The 14157-nt window shown below is 42.4% G+C and overlaps 1 protein-coding gene across 1 annotated transcript in view; it reads left to right on the forward strand.

Moving 5' to 3' along the window:
* pwwp2b (PWWP domain containing 2B) overlaps nucleotides 1-6347 on the forward strand; it is a 39138-nt gene extending 32791 nt beyond the window's left edge. The window contains exon 3 of the mRNA XM_061690021.1: nucleotides 6260-6347. The gene's annotated coding sequence lies outside the window, so the exon portion shown is untranslated. The remainder of the gene's footprint in view (nucleotides 1-6259) is intronic.
* The last annotated feature ends 7810 nt before the right edge of the window (nucleotides 6348-14157 follow it).

The following is a 14157-nucleotide window of genomic DNA, read 5'->3' on the forward strand; positions in this document are numbered from 1 at the left end:
TTGCAGATGACATGGTGATCTGCAGTAAGAGCAGGTTGAGGAACAGTTCGAAAGATGGAGGCATGCACTGGAAAGCAGAGGAAGGAAGATTAGCTGAAGTGAGACAGAATATATGTACATAAATGAGAGGGGTGGTGGGGGAAGAGTGAGGCTACAGGGAGAAGAGCTTAGCAAGGGTGGAGGACTTTAAATACTTGGGGTCAACAGTCCAGAGCAATGGTGAGTGTGGTCAGGAAGTGAGAAAATGGGTCCAAGCAGGTTGGAACGGGTGGAGGAAGGTGTCAGGTGTTTTATGTGACAGAAGAGTCTCTGCTTGGATGAAGGTCAAAGTTTATAAAACAGTGGTGAGGCCAGCCATGATGTACGGATTAGAGACAGTGGCACTGAAGAGACAACAGCAGAGTTGGAGGTGGCGGAAATGAAGATGTTGAGGTTCGCTCTCGTAGTGACCATGGTTGATAAAATTAGAAATGAGCTCATCAGAGGGACAGACAAGGTTCGATGTTTGGGAGACAAAGTTAGAGAGAGCAGACGTCGATGGTTTGGTCACGTCCAGAGGAGAAATAGTGAGTATATTGGTAGAATGATGATGAGGATGGAGCTGCTAGGCAAGAGAGCTAGAGGAAGACCAAAGAGAAGGTTGATGGATGTTGTGAGGGAAGACATGAGGGCAGTTGGTGTTCGAGAGGAGGATGCAGGAGATAGGTTTACATGGAAAAGGATGACACGCTGTGGCGACCCCTAAAGGGACAAGCCGAAAGGAAAAGAAGAAGTGTTGGTGTTACCCTTTAAGCAATGGATGTTTGAACATAAACAGTGAAGCAACGCATACAGACAGATATTGTAACAATTGTCACTGGCATATATGCTTTACCCTTTGCAAAGAAAGAAGCTATAACTAATATTAGTGCTGCACTAAGAAGCCGAGAGAGGAGCTGAGGCTCCTGTACAGTATATCCGAATGTGTCTTATACTGCCCCCAGGCGTGCACACCAGAATGAGCAACACAATGTACAACCCCAACTGGACGTTTAACACAACGTCCAGTTGGGACATTGTGTTAAACATAAATAAAAACAGAATACAATGATTTGCAAATCATGTACGACCTATATTTAATTGAATACACAACAAAGACAAGATATTTAATGTTCAAGCTGATAAACTTGATTGTTTTTAGCAAATAATCATTAACGTAGAATTTTATGGCTGCAACACGTTCTAAAAAAGCTGGGACAAGGTCATGTTTACCACTGTGTTACATCACCTTTTCTTTTAACAACATTCAATATCCATCCTTCCATTTTCTGAGCCGCTTCTCCTCACTAGGGTCGCGGGCGTGCTGGAGCCTATCCCAGCTGTCATCGGGCAGGAGGCGGGGTACACCCTGAACTGGTTGCCAGCCAATCGCAGCGCACATACAAACAGACAACCATTCGCACTCACAGTCACACCTACGGGCAATTTAGAGTCTCCAATTTATGCATGTTTTTTGGGATGTGGGAGGAAACCGGAGTGCCCGGAGAAAACCCACGCAGGCACGGGGAGAACATGCAAACTCCACACAGGCGGGGCCGGGGATTGAACCCGGATTCCTCAGGACTGTGAGGCTGACTCTCAAACCAGTGCCGCCCAACATTCAATAAACGTTTGGAAATTGAGGTCACTAACTGTTGAAGCTTTTTAGGTGGAATTCTTTGCTTGATGTACAGCTTCACCTGTTCAACATCTGTTTTATGCTTCACAATGCGCCACACATTTTCAATGGGAGACAGGTCTGGACTGCAGGCAGGCCAGTCTAGTACCCGCACTCTCTTACTCGGAAGCCACGCTGTTGTAACACGTGCAGAATGTGGTTTGGCATTGTCTTGCTGAAATAAGCAGGGGCGTCCATGAAAAAGATGTCTGCTTGGATGTCAGCATATGTTTCTCCAAAACCTGAATGTACCTTTCAGCATAAATGGTGCCTTCACAGATGTGTAAGTTACCCATGCTATTGGCACTAACACAGCCCCATACCATCACAGATGCTGGCTTTTGAGCTTTGCGCCCATAACAGTCCAGGTAGTTCTTTTCCTCTTTGGCCCGTAGGACACGACGTCCACAATTTCCAAAAACAATTTGAAATGTGGACTCGTCGGACCACAGAACACTTTTCCACTTTGCATCAGTCCATCTTAGAGGAGCTCGGGCCCAGAGAAACTGGCGGCGTTACTGGGTGTTGTTGATAAATGGCTTTTGCTTTCCATAGTAGAGTTTCAAATTGCACTTACGGATGTAGCGCCGAACTGTATTGACTGATTTTGGTTTTCTAAAGTGTTCCTGACCCCATGTGGTGATATCCTTTACACGTTGATGTTAGTTTTTGATGCAGTGCCGCCTGAGGGATCGAAGTTCACGGGCATTCAATGTTGGTTTTCGGCCTTGCAGTGATTTCTCCAGATTCTCTGAACCTTTTGATCATATTATGGACCGTAGATGATGAAATCCCTAACTTCCTTACAATTGTACGTTGAGGAACGTTGTCCTTAAACTGTTCAACTATTTTCTCACGCACTTGTTCACAAAGAGGTGAACCTCGCCCCATCTTTGCTTGTGAATGACTGAGCAACTCAGGGAAGCTCCTTTTATACCCAACCATGGCATCCACCTGTTCCCAATTGGACTGTTCACCTGTGGGATGTTCCAAACAGGTGTTTGATGAGCATTCCTCAACTTTCTCAGTCTTTTTTGCCACCTGTCACAGCTTTTTTGGAACGTGTTGCAGCCATGCAATTCAAATTGAATGATTATTGGCTAAAAACAATAAAGTCTATCAGTTTGAACATTAAATATCTTGTCTTTGTAGTGTATTCAATTAAATATAGGTTGAACATGATTTGCAAATCATTGTATTCTGTTTTTATTTATGTTTAACACAACGTCCCAACTTCATTGGAATTGGGGTTGTACATTGAAGGAGAAAGTTTAACAAAAACGGTTCAATTCATTTAAATTCTATTACATCATGAAGGTATGTTTTAATAATGTACATTTTTTAAAGGATTATGTAGTATTTCATAAATATTAGAACATATGCTATTAAAGAGGCATCACGGTGGCTGATTGATTAGCACATCCGCCTCACAGTTCTGAGGGCCCGGGTTCAAATCCGGCCTCGCCTGTGCGGAGTTTGCATATTCTCCCCCGTGCCTGTGTGGGTTTTCTCCAGGTACTTCGGTTTCCTCCCACATTCCAAAAACATGCATGGTAGGTTAATTGAAGACTCTAAATTGCTCGTAGGTGTGAATGTGTGTGCGAGCTTATATTTTTCCCCAATTTTTGCGTTCTTTTTTTATTATTTTAAGAATCTCAATGTCCACAATTGTTTTTCCATAAATGGCACTGTGTTCTCACTTTTGCGCACCCTTCCAGTAATTCTCAGTACTGTTAAAATGATTTTACTGCTCTATTACACTTCTGTCATTTAGAACCGCCGTGTAACAGTTCGTTACTGTGTGCGAACTTCTTGTAATCCGGCTAAAGAATTGAAATCAAATCTATGAGACTACGATGTTACACTTGAGACATGCACAAAAATGGCTGTAGTGATACGTGTGTTTTTAGTGTGGAAACATTAACATTGTGTTAATGGTTGTACTCATGGTTAGTACTTCTGCCTCACAGTGGAGAGGTTCTGGGTTAAAATCCCACCTCAGGGTGAGGGTTATTATTGTAGGCTATGAACCGTGGTCTCATATACCGTGTATGTCAGTACTCCTGTGCAAATGTACTGTGTGTGTTTGTGTGTGCATACAGGCCTGTTGCAATGCTAAATCCCATCTGTGAACCTTGCCTCCTCACAGCGTGATTCCAGAACCGCCACCATTGTCTCACTAATCCAGGACTATTAACGTTGCTGCACCGCACGAGCACATTGGAGCTCGGAAAGGCTTCCAAAACGCTCATCACCGAACAGACTGCCATCTAATCAACTCGAACGGAGTGGGGTGTACTCTGGGCTGACAGTGGGGCCAAAATTAAAATTGCCTCATTCGAGTGACATTTAGAATTCTTACATACAGTACATTTGATATAATCACACATTAAATGATTAACAACATAATCTGAATCATTAGATTATAGTCAACTGATGTAATAAAGTCACATTCCAGGCTGGCGCCATAAAAAGATAACTTGTCCTCCAAACACATTCTACCGCCATCTGCCATCACTATTTTTTCATACAGACAACAGGAAATGGCAATCTGGATCCAGTTTACTTATTTCACTCAGAACACGGAAATGAATCACAGCCATGACAGCATTGGAACTCACGGTTTGCTTTAGCCAGCGGAAACACAAAAAACACAAAAACATTCAATCTCATATATTAGCCATCATCTGCATATATATAAGATTGATTTCAAGGAAACTGCTTTTAAATAAATAATATATATATATATATATATATATATATATATATGGAAACCACACTCCATTAATGGCTCTTTTAGCAGTGTGATGTCATTCAAATTGTGTTTTTTCAACCCAACTAAAATATTAATATCTTCATTTTTATATTATTATTATACAGCTGGGCGGCACGGTGGACGACTTGTTAGAGCGTCAGCCTCACTGTTCTGAGGACCCGGGTTCAATCCCCAGCCCCGCCTGTGTGGAGGTTGCATGTTCTCCCCGTGCCTGCGTGGGTTTTCTCCGGGCACTCCGGTTTCCTCCCACATCCCAAAAACATGTATTAATTGGAGACTCTAAATTGCCCGTAGGTGTGACTGTGAGTGCGAATGGTTTTTTGTTTGTATGTGCCCTGCGATTGGCTGGCAACCAGTTCAGGGTGTACCCCGCATCGTGCCCGATGACAGCTGGGATAGGCTGCAGCACGCCCGCGACCCTAGTGGGGAGAAGCGGCTCAGAAAATTGATGGATATTATACAGCTGTACGTTTAACCTAGGTTTACCAAAATTGGGAGGCATATGTAACACCTACAAGAAAAGTCTCTTGGAGCCATACCCTAAAGCCATCTGTAAGTCCACCATTCGGAATTTACTTAAATTTTCTCCATGTTTTTTTGTGCAATTTCAAAGACATGGCTCCAAATTTTCAACAAAGCAGCCCTGGCTATACCTTTTACCTCGGGGGGCATATGTAACAGCCCAAGACCTACAAAAAAGTCAGTCCACCATTTTTAATTTACCGGTAGTTTCAAATTCTGACCTATTTTTCCCTTTTACAGCCGTCATATTTGTAGAAACCCCTCCTACCGATTTTATCCGATTGACTTCAAACTTTGGGTTTCTCATCTAAACTGATTGAAGATGAAAAGTTATTAAAAGCTTTTTGTTTTGTCCAATGCTATTGCCGTGGCGACATGCTGTTCGTGCTACTGTTCTTCAAGAAAACTGCTGCTTTGAGGGTGTAAACATGCACATCTCATGAAACTTTGCACACATATCAAGCCTGATGACAAATTTATATATTTAAAAAAAACCCTAAGTAGTGCCCTCTAAAAAGCCCTCAACGAAGCAGCACCGGCTGAATGCTCCACTCGATCTTCCAAAAGTGGGTGGCATATACCTACAAAAAGTCTCTTGGAGCCATACCCTAAACCCAGCAGGAAATCCATCATTTTTAATTTACTTTCAAATTCTGACCCATTGTTCCCCTTTTGTAGCCATCATATTTTTACGAACTCCTCCTACAGATTTTATCCCATGGACTTCAAACTTTAGGTGTCTCATCGAAATATATTGAAGATGAACAGTTATTAAAAGCTTTTCATATAGTGTAACGCTGTTGCCGTGACGAAATGCTGTTCGCAGTGCTGCACATAATTGTGACGTGGAATGAAAATGATATGCGGTTTTCCCACTCTAATTAATTTCAAAAGTGTGGTGTACATTTCTATTCAGTGTATCAGGAATGTGCAAGTACCACGGGTGGGAGGGCCCTTAATAGCTTCTCGCTGCTCTAGTTACGTATATCTGTTTTTGCTACTGGATATATCCATGGAGGGGGGTGGTACTAACTGGATTGGGGTGTGAGAACTGTAGTACATCCACATCCTACATATTAGTCCATTAATTTCCTGTCCATCCAAACCCACTCCTCTGAAATTTAGCATATTCCCAACAACTCTGAATAACTTGAGGTGCAGGATTATTTTCTCTGCACCCTTGAAGTTTAATTCAATAGGCTAATGAAATCTTTCTCCACAACCCTAATGGTGTCCCTCCTGCATCTAAATACCCTGTTGATTAGGAGTCCAAGCAGGTGTGATACAAGAGACTTCGCCCACTGACATACTCCAAGGAACTGCAACACAAAGGGAGAAAAAAAACAAAACACAGGAAACGGGCAAACAAAACAGGATATGAAACAGAGCAGAGGTAATATATGCTTGTGTATTGTTGTATGCTCTGTTTGTATGTGTTTCTGCTCCGTGTGTTAGCAGTAGTTTAGCAGTTGTTTGAAGGTTTATAATTTCCGTAGCATCTATGCTAATTTCCATTAGCCCGTCTACGGCATTTCACATTAAATTGTTATAATTAAACTGGTGGACTTTTGTTATCAGAAATTCGATGGTTTCGTTGGCTTGTAATATACAACGTTTAATTAAGTCTTTTATTTGGAAATGTTAAGGTACATTTCAACGAGGAGTGACAAATAAACAGCTTGACGCAAGCATGCTAAAATGGAGAACTGTGTGACTACGAGTCTTCTCCTTTTGTTTTCTGAAAGTGATGTTAAACAATTAAACAATGAGACGGGCACTAAGGAATACTTTAAAAATGTGTTTTCATGAATTAAATTGTGTTTAAAGCGTGAGGGAGAGGTAAAATTATTTCATTCTCAACACCGCTCATCCTGTTCAGGGTCACGAGGGCCTATCCCAGCTGACTTTGGGCAAAAGGCAGACTACACCCTGAACTGGTCACCAGTCAGTCGCAGGGCACATATAGACACAGACAACCATCCGCACTCACATTCACACCGTCACCGAGTGGGTACTGAACCCACGCTGCCAACACCAAAGTCAGGCAAGTGTACCACTACACCATCAGTGACTGGGTACAATTATTTTTATTTTTTGAAATTTGATATGCTGTTTCTATATTGCTGGTTTCACCTATCGCAGATGGTTTTGGAATGTGTCCCCTGCGACAAACAGTGGTTCTTTGCATTGGCCTTGTCAAATATGGATTTTGCCGTTGCCGCTACTTTAAGTGGTACATGGGCTGAGGAATTCAAACCAAACCCTGACCAAACAATTCTTGCTCTTCTTTCTGGGAGAAAAGAAAACAGATCTGCGCTAGGGTTGTTGTGTCAAAGAGGAGCTTACTTGCTTGCTCTAAGTCAGGAGCAGCTGAGCTAGCACACCTTCCACCACCTGAGGCCTGGGAACTGTTGATTTGTCAATATTTCACTGTGTGTATCCTTTGTGTGTTGGCACGTGTGGCTTTCTGTTTTCATCCTTGAATTCTCACAGCTGCGCACAATGAATGTGTTCATCCAGTGAAGCAAAAGAAGGAGAACCTCACTTCATGCATTCCCAGCCCACCCTCATATTTGACATTCTTTAGCCTTGTATGGTAGCTCGCCATCAGATGTTGCTCCACAGGAGAATAATAATATGTGGAGCCTGCTAATGCCTCTACAGGCCAGTGCACTGCCCGCAAGGAGGGGGAAGAGACAAAGAGGGGCTACAGAGAAGCTCAACACCACAAGTCAGCACCAACATTAAAAGTATGGTAGTAATAATATGTTTTTTGTTTTCATTGCTTCAGTATTATTTCCTAGCATCCATCCATCCATTGTGCCCCCTCTACCGTCTTCCAAGTGCTAGTGGTCTGTCAGCACTTGATGACAACACTGTGGCCTAGCTGTCCAGCACATGCCCAAGCACCTAAAGGATCTACACACCTCTACCGGAAGCATTGCTCCCACACGAAGAAGAAGAGGACCATTACAAAAAAAAAAATCAAAAATGCTCTCTGGATACCACAAATCACCTTGACGCCGCATGTTTTTTCGAGTGACAAAAGCCAAAACATTCACAGATGGCACCACAAGTAAACAAGGGCTGCCATGTCATGTGACCAAGGCAGTGTGCTTCAGAAAACAGTGTATATAGCTTGAAGGCACAAGGAGAGCATGCAAACTCCACACAGGCGTGGCTGAATTTGAACGCGGGTCCTCAGAACTGTGAGCCAGATGTGCTACCCAGTCGTCCACCATGACTTGCTCAACAATTTATGTTAAATTCATTAATGTTTTGAAATGTTAGTTAAACCAACTGGTGATGGTCGGTGGTCTCATGAGTGCTATTCTAGTTTAACCCCTTTAGTTTATGAAGAAGGTGAATAATTACAGCCTACCTTTGACAAGCTTGGTTTTATGGCTCAAAAAAAGTCACACTCTTTGATGTCTTTCTTTTATTCATACTTTTTTAACCGATTCAAGAATCACCCCCGCTCAACTCTCAGTTATGCTATTACATTCACTCCTGTAGAACAAATATGTCAGAATGACTCATTGTTTTAAAGCCTGAATTGTGGACTGTCATCCCAGAGGGAGGAAATACCAATGTGCATGTTCACATCCATAGCTTGTGCCTCCATATTTGTCTGTGAAATGCACTTTAAAGACTCATGCCTTGATCACAAACTCTTCACTTGGATGAAACAGCAATATGAGTCACTGCACTGAGAAGCACAAATTTGAGACCAAACAAGAAAACATTTTGTGATAGACTTGGTCATCAGGCCAGCTACGTTGCATTCCCTGTGGTATGTTCAAAGATTTCTTTCTCTCCACACTAAATAACGTTATTAAAGCCCTCTAAAAACATTAACTTATTTTTTTGCACAGTGCTGTATCAATTAAAGCAATCTTTATCAACCTTTGACAATTTAAAGGTTTGTTGGCTCAGTACCTTGCATTGGCTGACAATCAAGTCCAGGGTGTACTCTGCATCCTGTCCAAAGTCAGCTGGCCACAACGCTAATGAGGAGAAGCAATATAGAAAAGGAACGGATGGATTTTGGCTTCATACTTCTTTTAAACGCACAACACGTTGTTAGGTTCTGTTAGGTTTACGTGGAAAAGAATGACGCGCTGTGGCGACCCCTAAAGGGACAAGCCGAAAGGAAAAGAAGAAGAGTAATAGAATAAAACTAACAGATCATTATCCTTGTGTAAATTAGATGGTGTGATGTTTTGACTTTTGTTTTGATTGTGATGGACGGCATGTTATGAATTTAAGGTTTTAGGATGCTGTGGTCATCAAATGCTGCATATTCGTACATCCACTCTTTCACACCCACTCGTTGATTTAAATTTATAATTCATGGCTTGTTAACGGGCGGCACGGTGGACAACTGGTTAGAGCGTCTGCCTCACAGTTCTGAGGACCGTGGTTCAATCCCCGGCCCCGCCTGTGTGGAGTTTGCATTTTCTCCGGGCACTCCGGTTTCCTCCCACATCCCAAAAACATGCATGGTAGGTTAATTGACAACTCTAAATTGCCCGTAGGTGTGAATGTGACTGTGAATGGTTGTTTGTTTGTATGTGCCCTGCGATTGGCTGGCAACCAGTTCAGGGTGTACCCCGCCTCCTGCCCGACGATAGCTGGGATAGGCTCCAGCACGCCCGTGAACCTAGTGAGGAGAAGCGGCTCAGAAAATGGATGGACGGATGGCTCGTTAACGTTGCCTTACACGTGACAGCGGGAAAAAAAAAGCTCCGTCACATTCAATCTAATGTTTCAAGAGGGAGCAGTCATTTACATACAGAGATAATGCATGTCTCAGACAGAACAATATTACAGTCTGGCCGTGGCCTCAGAGAAGCACAGTATAACGATTAATCAACTGTCTTTCAGACAATTTACCTGTAGACTCCAATTGAGGTACCACCATAGCTCAACAAAGCATCGAATGCTTGAAAGGGTAATAGAATGTTTGGCTGCAATGTGCCTCCACATCTGTAGGTGGCACTATGTCCACTTCGTTCTGGAACTGTGTGTGATTTGTGTATGGAGTACCAGCTTAGATGGTCTTACGCATATTTTTTTCGATCTTAACAGATTTTTCGTGACAGATCTCAATGAGGAGAAAAATCAGCATGTGTGTGCTGACTGCTCTTTTAGTGCATGCTTGAGATGCCTAACACAGCACATCACAGATGAAAAATCGTGAGTCCCCTCCCGAAAACCTGATGTCTGGTCGTAATACCAAGACTGTCACAGGGCAGCCATACTAAGAAGAAGAAGGGTTAGTAGGAGATGAAAAATAGAAGAAGCGAGGATAACTGTCATCTTATCTCAGGGGCGGTTTCAGATATGAGCGATATGGGCAGCCGCCCAGGGCAAGACATGGTAACAACAACAACATGGTACTTAATGCAGTTGGTTGGTTTTATTTATGTTGTGGTTTTGTTTATGTTGTTAGTAGGCTATCTGAAACATAATTATTTGTTGTGATCAAAGGTTTTTACCAGCCAGTCTACAGCTACTATGCATTTGTAGTCATTGAACATTTATCTGTTCAAAAATTAATTCTCAACTCTGTGGATATCATGCAGGTGAGTATTGTATGGTGAATACTGACTGAAACAAAGCTGCTTTAACTTTGCTCATTCTCAGACAGAGCCACAGATCTTCACCTCACAGTAGTATGGTGAAATCTAGCAGAGAGCCAACATATTTTATTCCCACAATTCCCAGGACGATGGCTCTGTCTAACTGCTACCTCATTTTTATTTCCACACAGCTCGTTGCCTGCTCAAATATGAGTGACTCACATGCATGTACTGTATAAGCATAAGCACGTATCACCTGGGTCGAAATAAATATGGCTCTTTGTCACACTCATAGGTCTTTTAATTATTATATTATACTTTAGGTTTAATGGATATGTGGGATTCACCTTTATATAACCCCAATTCCAATGAACACATCGTGTGTTAAACATAAATAAAAAGACATACAATGATTTAATTCAGTATTGAACATTAAATATCTTGTCTTTGTACTGTATTCAATTAAATATAGGTTGAACATGATTTGCAAATCATTGTATTGTGTTTTTAACACAACGTCCCAACGTCATTGGAATTGGGGTTGTATAAGGCAAAAATTAATTACTCCCTTGTTAAATGTGGCACAGCATGTAGGTAATTTGAGATCAGGTCTAAAATGATTGCCGTGCAAAGTATAATGCACTGCTAATGAAAAACAAAGATCACAATGGTGAAACCCCATGAACAAACTCAGATTTAGTCTAGCTTGATGCCAGCTATGTGAATCATGTAGACTGGAATTTATGACACTGAGGCACGAGGAACAAAGGTGAAAATCTGAAAAACATACAATGAAACCAGGAGAACCCACTGTCCTGCCCATGTGTCTAAGTTTATCTAATTTTTAATATGTTGAAGAAGAGGACAACACTTGAACAACTATTAATAAAAATGTATGTGAAATTTTACAAATGTTTAGCAAAATTGTTGGTGGAAAGTGCGACTTCAACAACAACAAAGCTGAATGTCCACAATGTTGCTTCTTTTATCTCCATGTAAAGGTGTAGAAATATGCAGTCTTTGTTTGCTTTTCCACCTTTAAAATTATGGATGGTTCATGGAAATAATTATTCAGTCCTTCATTCATCTTCCGTTCCGCTAATCCTCACAAGGAATCCACAAATTGCCTTGTGGGTTTCTCTGAATTTCCTGAGGGAAGAAGGTGTACACGTACAGTATACACTATTGATTGGGAGGATACAAAATACAATTATGTGTTTCTGTATGTGTGTGTGAGCGTGCATGTACGTGTGCGCGTGCATGTACGTGTGCGCGCGTGTGTGTGTGTGTGCGCGCGTTTGTGTTTTGAGACTAGGCAATGAATCAGCAGGGTTGAAGTTTGTACAGGAAAGCCTGTGTCATTGCTGTACTGTCATTGGAAATAACTCTTTCCTGAATTCAGCCCAACAAAACTAAGCAACTAACTCATTTAACAAAACTAGCATGACAGTTTTATTGAAAATGCAATGTACAAAAGAACAATTCATAGGTGTGGATGCACCTTTCATTGACAATGGCAATAAACCTATTCTAGAAGAGGATTGGCACGTGTGTAAAAAAACATATTTAACTGTCCTCATTGTATGAATAAAGTACATTCAACTGCCCTGTAAGTTGTACAAATATTTGAGGCTTTGTTAAACTGTCATCATTGTGACGTCAAAGGAGACTTGTGCAAATCGTGTGAGACTTGAGCTCATTGAATAGTCCAAAGTTGCCCATCCCTGATCACGGATGCGCAAAAAAAGTCCACCAGGTCAAGCCCCCTATTAGTCTCTGATTTGAATATAATGTTATGTGGCAGGAAAATACTGTAATGTTAGCAAAACTTGTTCGGCATTGTCTGGAAGCTTCTCCTTTATTACCAACAAATCCGGCCATGCCTTGGCCCACCATATATCACCCAACACCAACAGCCTTTCCCAAGGCTGTAGTCATCTGACACTGGCCTGCTCTCCATCCCAAACACTTAACTCAGAAAGTTGTTTGACGTTAGCTTTCAGTGCCGCAGCAAGTAATGCTTAATAACTCAACTATAACCAGTAGTGGAGGAGACACTTGGTTTTCCCCACACAAAGTTAGGTATTTATAAAGGTTAAATTGCCATCATGCTATGTCAACGGTTCGCAAAGGTTATATATAATATTTTATTTGAACAAAATCTACACAACAAAGTGATTCCTGAGAAACAGAAGTACAACAAATTCAAATAATTGACAAATTTGGAGGATACTGAGAATCGCATTTGCGTCTGTAGCAAATTCTAACAATACACCACTATGAATTTTAATCACATTGGAGTGGGAGAAATTCCAGCAACCTTCAAAATCGGTTAATACTGAGAATTTGATTTTAGGGATGATGCTGAGTCCTCCCATGGTACTGTCTAATAATTAAGCTTCTGTCAATGTTCATTGATTCAACAATTTTTCAACCGTGAAACTGATTTTCCATGTCAGGGTGCAGGTCAGACATCCTGTTGAACATTTGTGTACTCACATGCAGCCATTCTGGATGAAGGAAGGTTTCTGTCCATTTGAATTGTATTTGTGATTTGAGGTATCGAATTGTACACTTGAGTAACTTTCTGAAAAGAAAGAAAGTAAAATTATGAGAAGCCTTCCCAAGAGAAGGGCCAAGGAGGTTGGGTACAATGTGAGCAGGTGTGACACCTTCGCTGGTATGGCAGAGAAGTTCCAACTAGCTATCGTAGGGGTCACCTCGACACACAGATGGGGACTGGTACCAGTCCTCTTGAGAGGAGTAGGACTCACTTCCAAACTGAAGTTTTGATGAGCAGGTTTGGGGATACGTACTGCCCTTGGTGCCCGTACTTCGGGTTTCACCCCAGTGGATGAAAGGGGAGGCTCCCGCTGCCTTTGGGTGGGGGGACAGGTCCTGACTGTTGTTTGTGTGTATGCACTGAACGGCAGCTCAGACTACCCAACTATTTTGGAATCCTTGAAGTGGGAGTACTCCCACTGGGCACTCCCTCGTGACAGTGAGACCTGAACGGGCGTGATTGGGACAGGCCCCCAGACCAGAGGGGTGTTCTCTTATCGGACATCTGTGCTTGTCACAGATTCTCCATAACAAACACCATGTTCTAACATACGTGCACTTGTGGAACAGTGTATCAGCCCTATGCCCTCAGCAGGGATCCTGAAGGTTGCATGGGAATTCGCTTATCCACTCCACTGTGGTTTGTGGGCTTGGAGAAGTCATTCAACTCTCCCTTGGGGAGTCTTGTGAGGGGTTCTCCGGTAGTGTGGAGTACCGGACACCCTGATATGGACTGATTTGGTCTGCATTCCCGGCAGTAATTCATATTTGTTTCCAGTGAAGGTGGGACTCCACCAAGGCTGCCCTTTGTCACCTAATCTGTACATCAACTTTATGGACAGAACCTCTACGCACGGCCGCCGAAGTATTGAGGGGGTCTGGTTTGGTACCCTCTGTGTTACGTCTCTCTGCCTTTTGCAGATGAGGTTGTTCCATGATCTGGGAAGTCCGGGCTCTGCTTCTTCAGCTGCTGACCCCCTGACTCAACTCCACATAAGCGGAAGACAATGGATGGA

This window comes from Phycodurus eques, chromosome 11, assembly GCF_024500275.1.
Source record: "Phycodurus eques isolate BA_2022a chromosome 11, UOR_Pequ_1.1, whole genome shotgun sequence".
In the NCBI taxonomy this organism is placed as follows: Eukaryota; Metazoa; Chordata; class Actinopteri; order Syngnathiformes; family Syngnathidae; genus Phycodurus; species Phycodurus eques.